Source organism: Bufo gargarizans, unplaced genomic scaffold (genome assembly GCF_014858855.1).
Source record: "Bufo gargarizans isolate SCDJY-AF-19 unplaced genomic scaffold, ASM1485885v1 original_scaffold_1970_pilon, whole genome shotgun sequence".
Taxonomy (NCBI): Eukaryota; Metazoa; Chordata; class Amphibia; order Anura; family Bufonidae; genus Bufo; species Bufo gargarizans.
Genome location: NW_025334590.1, coordinates 162044 through 174881, shown reverse-complemented (window position 1 = coordinate 174881; position 12838 = coordinate 162044). Strand labels below are relative to the sequence as shown.

Below are 12838 nucleotides of genomic sequence, written 5' to 3'. Positions count from 1 at the left end.
AAAAGTCAAAAAGAAAAATCTAACATTTTCACATATACACATATTTATAATTGGGTAAGAATATATAAAATAAAATATTCTAAACATGTTTGGTATTGCCGCATCCATAAAAACCAGCTCTATAGAAATATCACATGACCTAACCCCTCAGGTGAAAACTGCAAAAAAATAAAAACAGTGCCAAAACAGTGCCAAAAAAGCAATTTTTTGTCACCCACATCACAAAAAGCGCAACACTAAGCAATCAAAAAAAATAATGCTGCAAAAAATAGTACCAATAAAACCATCACATCATCTTACAGAAAATGAGACCCTACATAAAACAATTGTCAAAAAAATAAAAAAAAAGCTATGGCTCTCAGACTATAGAGACACTAAAACATATTTTTTTTGTTTAAAAAATGCTATTATTGTGCAAACTAAATATAAATAAGTATACATATTGGGTATTGACACGTCCATAATTACCTACTCTATGAAAATATCACTTGACCTAACCTTTCAGGTGAGCGACATAAAAATAAATGAATAAAAACTGAATTATACATTTTTTGGTCAACTTGCCCCAAAAAGTGTAATAATGAATGATGAAAAAAATCATATGTACCCAAAAATCATATAAATAAAAACATAAACTTTTCCTACTAAAAACGAGCCCCAGCACAAGACGATCAGCAAAAATAAAAAATAAATAGCGTTCAGAAAATGGAGGCACAAAAAATGCTTTATTATATAAAACTGAAACAAACAAACAAAAAAAGTTGACATATTTGATATCATCACATATGTAACAACCTGCTCTATAAAAGTAGCACATGATCTAACCTGTCAGATGAATGTTGTAAAAACATAAAAAATTAAAACGGTGCCAAAACATCCATTCTTTGGTTACCTTGCCTTTAACTAAATATAGAGTGATTAAAAATCATATGTACTCCAAAATAGTACCAATAAAACTGTCACTTTATCCCATAGTTTCCAAAATGGGGTAAATTTTTGATGGCTTCTACTGCAGGGTGCATCTGGGGGGCTTCAAATGGGAGATGCTGTCTAAAAACCAGTCCAGCAAAATCTGCCTTCCAAAACCATACAGCACTTTTTTCTTCTGTGCCAATACAGCAGTTTACCACCACATTGTGGGGTGTTTCTGTAAACCGCAGAATCAGGGTAATAAATATAGCGTTTTGTTTGGCTGTTAAACCTTGATGTGGTAAAGAAAAAAATGGATTAAAATGGAAAATCTGCCCAAAAAGTTACATTTAGAAATTTATCTCCATTTTCCTTTAATTCTTGTGGAATACCTAAAGGGTAAACAACATTTGTAAAATCAGTTTTGAGTAACTTGAGGGGTGTAGTTTCCAAAATGGGATCATTTATGGGTGGTGTCTACTATGTAAGCTCCCACAAAGTTACTTCAGAGCTGAACTGGTCCTTAAAAAGTGAGTTTTGGAGTGGAGTGAGATACCACTTTCTGTTTTAAAAGCAGAGAAATAGAAATGTTGAAAATTGCGAATGTTTCAAAATAATTGGTACATTTTGGATTTTTTTCATAAATAAAGGTGAAATATATTGAAATTTATGACTGTCATGAGGTACAATGTGTCACGAGAAAACAATCTCAGAACGGCTTGGATTAGTAAAAGTGTTCCAAAGTTATTACAACATAAAGTGATACATGTCAGATGTTCAAAAATAAGCCTGGTCACAAAGGTGCAAAATGGCCCGGTCATTAAGGGGTTAATTGTTAAATGATAATCCATTCTTGCATATTTATTTGCATATTAACTTAGTTTCATGTGTTTAAGGTTGACCATAATCAACATATCACCACCAGCTGGAAACTGTGTAAACCAGAGGTGAGCTGGGCATTGAGAAAAGTTTGCATTAGCTTAGCTACAATATGTAGAAGAATCTGCACAGAATGTGACAAAAATACTAAGATCTACAATGAAAACTGCTTCAAGCAAAGTCTTTGCACCAATGATCTCAGAATAAGTGTTTCCAACATTATTCTTGGCAACATGCATTCAATATTAACATATGCCTTTGCCACTTTGTAAAATGACATCCATTTATTTTAAAGTGAGTTCCCTCTTGAAGACATTATATCCTGGCATACGGTATATTTCATAAGTACTTTTTTGGCATATCATACCCTACAGTGTCCTTCAGTCCATAGCTATAAAATACCTGCATATTTAATATATAAAGCTGAGTGTATGTGTGTGTGTGTGTGTATGTCTGCTAAAGGAATCTGCACCATTGCAATTATAATCACTAAATTTGACACACGGGTACATCAGGTGTCTGGGAAGTTTTTAGACCAGGTCTCAGCTCTCTAGAGCTTACCGTTCCTAAGATATCCCAAAAAATGTATTAGCCAATAGAAGCTTGGTCACATGACCCTTATCAGCCAATAGAAGCTCGCAGGTCCCCCAGCCTCCACATACACAGTTTTACTCCAGGTTTCCATAACAACCCAACCCTTTATCGTCACTGCTGTAGGAAAGCTTTAAAGGAAATCTGTCACAAGGATAATTGCTATTGAAGTAAAGGCCTAATAGCACTTAGTACATTATTTCAAGATGTGCCTTTGTTCCAGCAATAGATGTTTTTATCCTCTGAAAATCCAGTTTATTTGGTATGCAAATTAGCCAGTAAGGTGCCCAGAGGGGCGTCACTCTTGCAGGAAGGAGCCCAGACACGCCCCCTGCCACAATGTGTAAACCCTCAAAAGACTTTAACCCCCCCCCCCCTCCCCACTCCCACTCCTGAGCTGATGATTATTGAAAAAAAAATGAAGGTAAAAATCAACTTCTGTCAGCTGCAGAGGTGGGAGTGAGGGTGACTTTCTCCCTGCAACTCACACTCAGACAGTACAGTGGTGCTGTGTTGAGTTTTGGAGTACCGCACACCTGTATAGTTCGCTGGTGCCTGCAAGGACTTATTCAGTCACATATAATAGTAAAGAAGTTGCAGCACACAGCTTTTCTTGTTGCTATTAAGGTTTAATTTCACATTTTTTCTTTTCACATTTTTTACATGATTAAGGTTCCGGTGCTATATTTCACAGTAATGAGAAGAAAAACGACCAGACGTTTCGGCCTTTCACGGCCTTCCTCAGTGGTCTAAATCTATAAGAATAATACATATTTATGTCATATATATGTTGGTACCTTTGCTACATGAAAAACACTGTTTTAGGAGAAATTTTTGGTATACATATATGGATATCCTCATATGCAATTAAACATAACAAAAAATTGTAGAGAACATTATAGAAAGCAATATTATGTACAAAGGATATAGTATAAAAACAATAGACAGCTTATTGTCGTCTGTGAGTAACTCAGATTTATTAGCGATTATAGTCAATAAAGAATAGTATGCTAGTATCGATAAGTGGGGTATAGACTGTGGTGCCTCTCAGTGTCATGGTTGCATTCCTGGTGGTTTTGCCCAATGTAGAACACGTTTGCATTATTGTAGTGGTATACTATATAGAGGATCCGCTAAACAGGCAGAGGATCTTGTGGAATATTTGTACATAATTCCAGAGAGGTATGCATAAGATAAATGCGCTGTGTCTGTCACTGGGCAGCCCCATGAGTGCATTTCATTAAATCTATAATCAAGAAATTACTGGCCAGTTATGATTACTGGCACTTGTACCCTTATCCTATTGATTAGGCATATATAAATCTCATAAAAAATCTCATAAGATATATAGGCAGCCGATCTATCGGCTTCTAGATGGTACAAAAGCAGGCATAAATACATTGGATGACACGCAAGTGGAAACACCATAATTACCTTGTCTGCTGTGTGTGTTGGGTGAAGCGCCGGATGCACTAAATGCGCGCCAGTCCTAGTGCCTTTTAAACACGAGGGAAGCGCTGCTGCGCTCTGAATTCTGGGGCATATCCGATCATGTGATTCGATGGGGGCGTGTTTAGTGCGTTCCACTTGCGTGTCAAGCAAGTGGATCCGGCCGTTCACCGGGCTGTGCTGCGCATGCGCAGGCAGAGCGGAAATGTCCTGCGTTCCACCTGCGTGTCATTCCTGCAGCTCCATGCTAATCTGAAGGAGGCACATTTTATGTGATGTGTCATAATGCTATATTTGTGCTAAACGTTGCGCTGGACACCCCCATGTGTCTAGATAGTGGGGCCATATATAATTGAATATAGATCCTAAGCAAAATTCACATCACATGAAACATAAGATTACATGACTGGGGATAGATTGATACACTGAAATAAACGGTATAGCACCACATATTATATCCAAGCATACTTGTGATAGAGAACTGCTGATATATAGTAGACTATGATGTCCCTAATGTAATGGATGATTTGTGGGGTGGATAACGGGACAGGGAAAAACTCAGGAAGGAAGGGGGGTGGGGGAGGGGGAAAAAGGGAAGGAAAGGAGGAGGGGAAACGGGGAAACAGGGGGGGAAAAAAGGGGGGGTGGGGGTTTAGTTATCTCACCCTCGTAGGTCGTATTGTCAGCGGGTCTGTAATGGAAAGTAGAAATTTTGTTAATTATACATAGAACTTATAATTAATGCAATACATCAGATATTAATAGAAAAATCACATTCCCGATTGAGACCATGCGGTGATAGGGTCCCGAGTGTGTGGATCCAGTATGCTTCTCTTTGTTTTAAATGTAGGATCCGATTTCCGCCGCGTCTTGGAGGGTCCACTTGTTCTAGTACTTGGAACCGTAATTGGGATACCCGATGGTTTTTCTCATTAAAATGGTACGGGACGGGTAGTAGGGTGTGTCCGAGTCTGATTGTGGATTTGTGTTTGCTTACACGATCTCGCACATGTTGAGTTGTCTCGCCAACATACGCCAGTCCGCATGGGCATTTCAGTACATAAACTACAAAGCTAGAATCACATGTAAAAAATCCCCTTATCTGGTATCGTCGTCCAGTTCTCGGATGGGTGACATGTTCGCCTCTAGTGACGTTAGAGCATTGTGCGCAGTGTAAACATGGAAATGTCCCTTGTCGTTGACTCCTCAGGAAAGTTTGTTTTGGTAACTTGGTGAGACTACCTATGTCTGCCTTTACTAGTAAAGGCAGACATAGGTAGTCTCACCAAGTTACCAAAACAAACTTTCCTGAGGAGTCAACGACAAGGGACATTTCCATGTTTACACTGCGCACAATGCTCTAACGTCACTAGAGGCGAACATGTCACCCATCCGAGAACTGGACGACGATACCAGATAAGGGGATTTTTTACATGTGATTCTAGCTTTGTAGTTTATGTACTGAAATGCCCATGCGGACTGGCGTATGTTGGCGAGACAACTCAACATGTGCGAGATCGTGTAAGCAAACACAAATCCACAATCAGACTCGGACACACCCTACTACCCGTCCCGTACCATTTTAATGAGAAAAACCATCGGGTATCCCAATTACGGTTCCAAGTACTAGAACAAGTGGACCCTCCAAGACGCGGCGGAAATCGGATCCTACATTTAAAACAAAGAGAAGCATACTGGATCCACACACTCGGGACCCTATCACCGCATGGTCTCAATCGGGAATGTGATTTTTCTATTAATATCTGATGTATTGTATTAATTATAAGTTCTATGTATAATTAACAAAATTTCTACTTTCCATTACAGACCCGCTGACAATACGACCTACGAGGGTGAGATAACTAAACCCCCACCCCCCCTTTTTTCCCCCCCTGTTTCCCCGTTTCCCCTCCTCCTTTCCTTCCCTTTTTCCCCCTCCCCACCCCCCTTCCTTCCTGAGTTTTTCCCTGTCCCGTTATCCACCCCACAAATCATCCATTACATTAGGGACATCATAGTCTACTATATATCAGCAGTTCTCTATCACAAGTATGCTTGGATATAATATGTGGTGCTATACCGTTTATTTCAGTGTATCAATCTATCCCCAGTCATGTAATCTTATGTTTCATGTGATGTGAATTTTGCTTAGGATCTATATTCAATTATATATGGCCCCACTATCTAGACACATGGGGGTGTCCAGCGCAACGTTTAGCACAAATATAGCATTATGACACATCACATAAAATGTGCCTCCTTCAGATTAGCATGGAGCTGCAGGAATGACACGCAGGTGGAACGCAGGACATTTCCGCTCTGCCTGCGCATGCGCAGCACAGCCCGGTGAACGGCCGGATCCACTTGCTTGACACGCAAGTGGAACGCACTAAACACGCCCCCATCGAATCACATGATCGGATATGCCCCAGAATTCAGAGCGCAGCAGCGCTTCCCTCGTGTTTAAAAGGCACTAGGACTGGCGCGCATTTAGTGCATCCGGCGCTTCACCCAACACACACAGCAGACAAGGTAATTATGGTGTTTCCACTTGCGTGTCATCCAATGTATTTATGCCTGCTTTTGTACCATCTAGAAGCCGATAGATCGGCTGCCTATATATCTTTATGAGATTTTTTATGAGATTTATATATGCCTAATCAATAGGATAAGGGTACAAGTGCCAGTAATCATAACTGGCCAGTAATTTCTTGATTATAGATTTAATGAAATGCACTCATGGGGCTGCCCAGTGACAGACACAGCGCATTTATCTTATGCATACCTCTCTGGAATTATGTACAAATATTCCACAAGATCCTCTGCCTGTTTAGCGGATCCTCTATATAGTATACCACTACAATAATGCAAACGTGTTCTACATTGGGCAAAACCACCAGGAATGCAACCATGACACTGAGAGGCACCACAGTCTATACCCCACTTATCGATACTAGCATACTATTCTTTATTGACTATAATCGCTAATAAATCTGAGTTACTCACAGACGACAATAAGCTGTCTATTGTTTTTATACTATATCCTTTGTACATAATATTGCTTTCTATAATGTTCTCTACAATTTTTTGTTATGTTTAATTGCATATGAGGATATCCATATATGTATACCAAAAATTTCTCCTAAAACAGTGTTTTTCAGGTAGCAAAGGTACCAACATATATATGACATAAATATGTATTATTCTTATAGATTTAGACCACTGAGGAAGGCCGTGAAAGGCCGAAACGTCTGGTCGTTTTTCTTCTCATTACTGTGAAATATAGCACCGGAACCTTAATCATGTAAAAAATGTGAAAAGAAAAAATGTGAAATTAAACCTTAATAGCAACAAGAAAAGCTGTGTGCTGCAACTTCTTTACTAGTACAGTGGTGCTGTCTTACAGTGAGCTGTTCACAAGACGCACCCCCAATCCAGTAAAGACCACTGTTAAGGAGGCAGGCCACTGTGGAGGTCACTGTAAAAGGGGGAGGTATGATGTGACATGATGTGAAAGTCACTGTTAAAGGGGAAGGCTGCTGTAAAGGTCAAAGTTAAGGGGGTGGGCTGCTGTGGAGGTACAATTCTAAGGGACGGGGCAATGTTGGGGGTCAGTTTTAAGGGGTGGGGGACTGTGGAGGTCACTGTTTTGGGGGCAGGTGCTGTAGATGTCACTGCTATAGTGGATAGTTTTGATATCTTTTAACGACACACACAAACATTAAATGAAATAGATTAAATATACCCAAGCAAAGCCGGGTCTTCAGCGAATATATATATATATATATACAGTTGCAAGAAAAAGTATGTTGACCCTTTGGAATGATATGGATTTCTGCACAAATTGGTCATAAAATGTGATCTGATCTTCATCTAAGTCACAACAATAGACAATCACAGTCTGCTTAAACTCAGGAGTAATTTTTGGCCATTCCTCTTTACAGAACTGTTCCAGTTCAGCAATATTCTTGGGATGTCTGGTGTGAATCGCTTTCTTGAGGTCATGCCACAGCATCTCAATCGGGTTGAGGTCAGGACTCTGACTGGGCCACTCCAGAAGGTGTATTTTCTTCTGTTTAAGCCATTCTGTTGTTGATTTACTTCTATGCTTTGGGTCGTTGTCCCGTTGCAACACCCATCTTCTGTTGAGCTTCAGCTGGTGGACAAATGGCCTTAAGTTCTCCTGCAAAATGTCTTGATAAACTTGGGAATTCATTTTTCGATGATAGCAATTTGTCCAGGCCCTGACACAGCAAAGCAGCCCCAAACCATGATGCCCCCACCACCATACTTCACAGTTGGGATGAGGTTTTGATGTTAGTGTGCTGTGCCTCTTTTTCTCCACACATACTGTTGTGTGTTTCTTCCAAACAACTCAACTTTGGTTTCATCTGTCCACAGAATAATTTGCCAGTACTGCTGTGGAACATCCAGGTGCTGTTGTGCAAACTGTAAACATGCAGCAATGTTTTTTTGGGACAGCAGTGGCTTCCTCTGTGATATCCTCCCATGAAATCCATTCTTGTTTAGTGTTTTACGTATTGTAGATTCGCTAACAGGGATGTTAGCATATGCCAGAGACTTTTGTAAGTCTTTAGCTGACACTCTAGGATTCTTCTTCACCTCATTGAGCCGTCTACGCTGTGCTCTTGCAGTCATCTTTACAGGACAGACACTCCTAGGGAGATTAGCAGCAGTGCTGAACTTTCTCCTTTTATAGACAAATTATTTTACCGTCGACTGATGAACAGCAAGGCTTTTGGAGATACTTTTATAACCCTTTGCAGCTTTATGCAAGTCAACAATTCTTAATTGCAGATCTTCTGAGAGCTCTTTTGTGTGAGGCATCGTTCACACCAGGAAATGCTTATTGTGAAAAGCAAACCCAGAACTAGTGTGTGTTTTTTATAGGGCAGGGCAGCTGTAACCAACACCTCCAATCTCATCTCATTGATTGGACTCCAGTTGGGTGACACCTCACTGCAATTAGCTCTTGGAGATGTCATTAGTCTAGGGGTTCACATACTTTTTCCACCTGCACTGTGAATGTTTACATGGTGTGTTCAATAAAAACATGGTAACATTAAATTATGTGTGTGTTATTAGTTTAACCACCTCAGGACCGCCGTACGCAGGATTGCGTCCTGCCGGCGGTCCTGCTCTTCTGGGTGGACGCATATACGCGTCCTCCCACGAGAGCCGAGATTTCCTGTGAACGCGCGCGCACAGGCGCGCGCGCTCACAGGAACGGAAGGTAAGCGAGTGGATCTCCAGCCTGCCAGCGGCGATCGCTCGCTGGCAGGCTGGAGATCCGAATTTTTTAACCCCTAACAGGTATATTAGACGCTGTTTTCATAACAGCGTCTAATATACCTCCTACCTGGTCCTCTGGTGGTCCATTTTGTTAGGATCGACCACCAGAGGACTCAGGTAGGTAAGTACAGTAGCACCAAACACCACACTACACTACACCCCCCCCTGTCACTTATTAACCCCTTATAAACCCCTGATCACCCATGATCACCCCATATAAACTCCCTGATCACCCCCCTGTCATTGATCACCGCCCTGTCATTGATCACCCCCCTGTCAGGCTCCGTTCAGACGTCCGTATGTTTTTTACGGATCCACGGATACATGGATCGGATCCGCAAAAAGCATACGGACGTCTGAATGGAGCCTTACAGGGGGGTGATCAATGACAGGCGGGTGATCACCCATATACACTCCCTGATCACCCCCTGTCATTGATCACCCCCCTGTCATTGATCACTCCCCTGTAAGGCTCCATTCAGACGTCCGCATGATTTTTACGGATCCATGGATACATGGATCGGATCCGCAAAACACATGCGGACGTCTGAATGGAGCCTTACAGGGGGTGATCAATGACAGGCGGGTGATCACCCATATACACTCCCTGATCACCCCCCTGTCATTGATAACCCCCCTGTAAGGCTCCATTCAGACGTCCGCATGCGTTTTGTGGATCCGATCCATGTATCCATGGATCCGTAAAAAATCATGCGGATGTCTGAATGGAGCCTTACAGGGGGGGTGATCAGTGACAGGGGGGTGATCACCCTGATTACCCTGATCACCCCCTGTCATTGATAACCCCCCTGTAAGGCTCCATTCAGACGTCCGCATGCGTTCTGTGGATCCGATCCATGTATCCATGGATCCGTAAAAAATCATGCGGATGTCTGAATGGAGCCTTACAGGGGGGGTGATCAGTGACAGGGGGGTGATCACCCTGATTACCCTGATCACCCCCTGTCATTGATAACCCCCCTGTAAGGCTCCATTCAGACGTCCGCATGCGTTCTGTGGATCCGATCCATGTATCCATGGATCCGTAAAAAATCATGCGGATGTCTGAATGGAGCCTTACAGGGGGGGTGATCAGTGACAGGGGGGTGATCACCCTGATTACCCTGATCACCCCCTGTCATTGATAACCCCCCTGTAAGGCTCCATTCAGACGTCCGCATGCGTTCTGTGGATCCGATCCATGTATCCATGGATCCGTAAAAAATCATGCGGATGTCTGAATGGAGCCTTACAGGGGGGGTGATCAGTGACCGGGGGGTGATTACCCTGATCACCCCCTGTCATTGATAACCCCCCTGTAAGGCTCCATTCAGACGTCCGCATGCGTTTTGTGGATCCGATCCATGTATCCATGTATCTGTAAAAAATCATGCGGATGTCTGAATGGAGCCTTACAGGGGGGTGATCAGTGACAGGGGGGTGATCACCCTGATTACCCTGATCACCCCCTGTCATTGATAACCCCCCTGTAAGGCTCCATTCAGACGTCCGCATGCGTTTTGTGGATCCGATCCATGTATCCATGGATCCGTAAAAAATCATGCGGATGTCTGAATGGAGCCTTACAGGGGGGGTGATCAGTGACAGGGGGGTGATTACCCTGATCACCCCCTGTCATTGATAACCCCCCTGTAAGGCTCCATTCAGACGTCCGCATGCGTTCTGTGGATCCGATCCATGTATCCATGGATCCGTAAAAAATCATGCGGATGTCTGAATGGAGCCTTACAGGGGGGGTGATCAATGACAGGGGGGTGATCAGGGAGTCTATATGGGTGATCACCCCCCTGTCATTGATCACCCCCCTGTCATTGATCACCCCCCCCCCCTGGTAAGGCTCCATTCAGACATTTTTTTTGGCACAAGTTAGCGGAAATTTTTTGTTTGTTTTTGTTTTTGTTTTTTCTTACTAAGTCTCATATTCTACTAACTTGTGTCAAAAAATAAAATCTCACATGGACGCACCATACCCCTCACGGAATCCAAATGCGTAAACATTTTTAGACATTTATATTCCAGACTTCTTCTCACGCTTTAGGGCCCCTAAAAAGCCAGGGCAGTATAAATACCCCACATGTGACCCCATTTCGGAAAGAAGACTCCCCAAGGTATTCCGTGAGGGGCATATTGAGTCCATGAAAGATTGAAATTTTTGTCCTAAGTTAGCGGAAAGTGAGACTTTGTGAGAAAAAAACAAAAAAAAATCAATATCCGCTAACTTATGCAAAAAAAAAAAAACTTCTAGGAACTCGCCATGCCCCTCATTGAATACCTTGGGGTGTCTTCTTTCCAAAGTGGGGTCACATGTGGGGTATTTATACTGCCCTGGCTTTTTAGGGGCCCGAAAGTGTGAGAAGAAGTCTGGGATCCAAATGTCTAAAAATGCCCTCCTAAAAGGAATTTGGGCCCCTTTGCGCATCTAGGCTGCAAAAAAGTGTCACATATGTGGTATCGCCGTACTCAGGAGAAGTTGGGGAATGTGTTTTGGGGTGTCATTTTACATATACCCATGCTGGGTGAGAAAAATATCTTGGTCAAATGCCAACTTTGTATAAAAAAATGGGAAAAGTTGTCTTTTGCCAAGATATTTCTCTCACCCAGCATGGGTATATGTAAAATGACCCCCCAAAACACATTACCCAACTTCTCCTGAGTACGGCGATACCACATGTGTGACACTTTTTTGCAGCCAAGGTGGGCAAAGGGGCACCTTTCGGATTTCGCAGGCCATTTTTTACACATTTTGATTGCAAGGTACTTCTTACACATTTGGGCCCCTAAATTGCCAGGGCAGTATAACTACGCCACAAGTGACCCCATTTTGGAAAGAAGACACCCCAAGGTATTCCGTGAGGGGCACGGCGAGTTCCTCGAATTTTTTTTTTTTTGTCACAAGTTAGCGGAAAATGATGATTTTTCTTTTTTTTTCTTTTTTCCTTACAAAGTCTCATATTCCACTAACTTGCGACAAAAAATAAAAAATTCTAGGAACTCGCCATGCCCCTCACGGAATACCTTGGGGTGTCTTCTTTCCAAAATGGGGTCACTTGTGGGGTAGTTATACTGCCCTGGCAATTTAGGGGCCCAAATGTGTGAGAAGAACTTTGCAATCGAAATGTGTAAAAAATGACCGGTGCAAATCCGAAAGGTGCACTTTGGAATATGTGCCCCTTTGCCCACCTTGGCTGCAAAAAAGTGTCACACATCTGGTATCACCATACTCAGGAGAAGTTGGGGAATGTGTTTTGGGGTGTCATTTTACATATACCCATGCTGGGTGAGAAAAATATCTTGGTCAAATGCCAACTTTGTATAAAAAAATGGGAAAAGTTGTCTTTTGCCAAGATATTTCTCTCACCCAGCATGGGTATATGTAAAATGACACCCCAAAACACATTCCCCAACTTCTCCTGAGTACGGCGATACCAGATGTGTGACACTTTTTTGATGCCAAGGTGGGCAAAGGGGCACATATTCCAAAGTGCACCTTTCGGATTTCACCGGTCATTTTTTACAGATTTTGATTGCAAACTACTTCTCACACATTTGGGCCCCTAAATTGCCAGGGCAGTATAACTACGCCACAAGTGACCCCATTTTGGAAAGAAGACACCCCAAGGTATTCCGTGAGGGGCATGGCGAGTTCCTAGAATTTTTTATTTTTTGTCGCAAGTTA

At 42.3% G+C, this 12838-nt stretch overlaps 2 long non-coding RNA genes across 2 annotated transcripts; one reads left to right on the top strand and one right to left on the bottom strand.

Moving 5' to 3' along the window:
- Positions 1-2987: 2987 nt before the first annotated feature.
- Positions 2988-4002, bottom strand: LOC122923836. Its single transcript, XR_006387331.1, has 2 exons — positions 3814-4002; positions 2988-3134 (listed from the first exon to the last, which is right to left on the bottom strand). It is a non-coding gene; the product is annotated as an uncharacterized LOC122923836 (long non-coding RNA).
- A 2169-nt stretch (positions 4003-6171) lies between these two features.
- LOC122923837 lies at positions 6172-7187 on the top strand. The gene is made up of 2 exons (XR_006387332.1): positions 6172-6360; positions 7041-7187. It is a non-coding gene; the product is annotated as an uncharacterized LOC122923837 (long non-coding RNA).
- The last annotated feature ends 5651 nt before the right edge of the window (positions 7188-12838 follow it).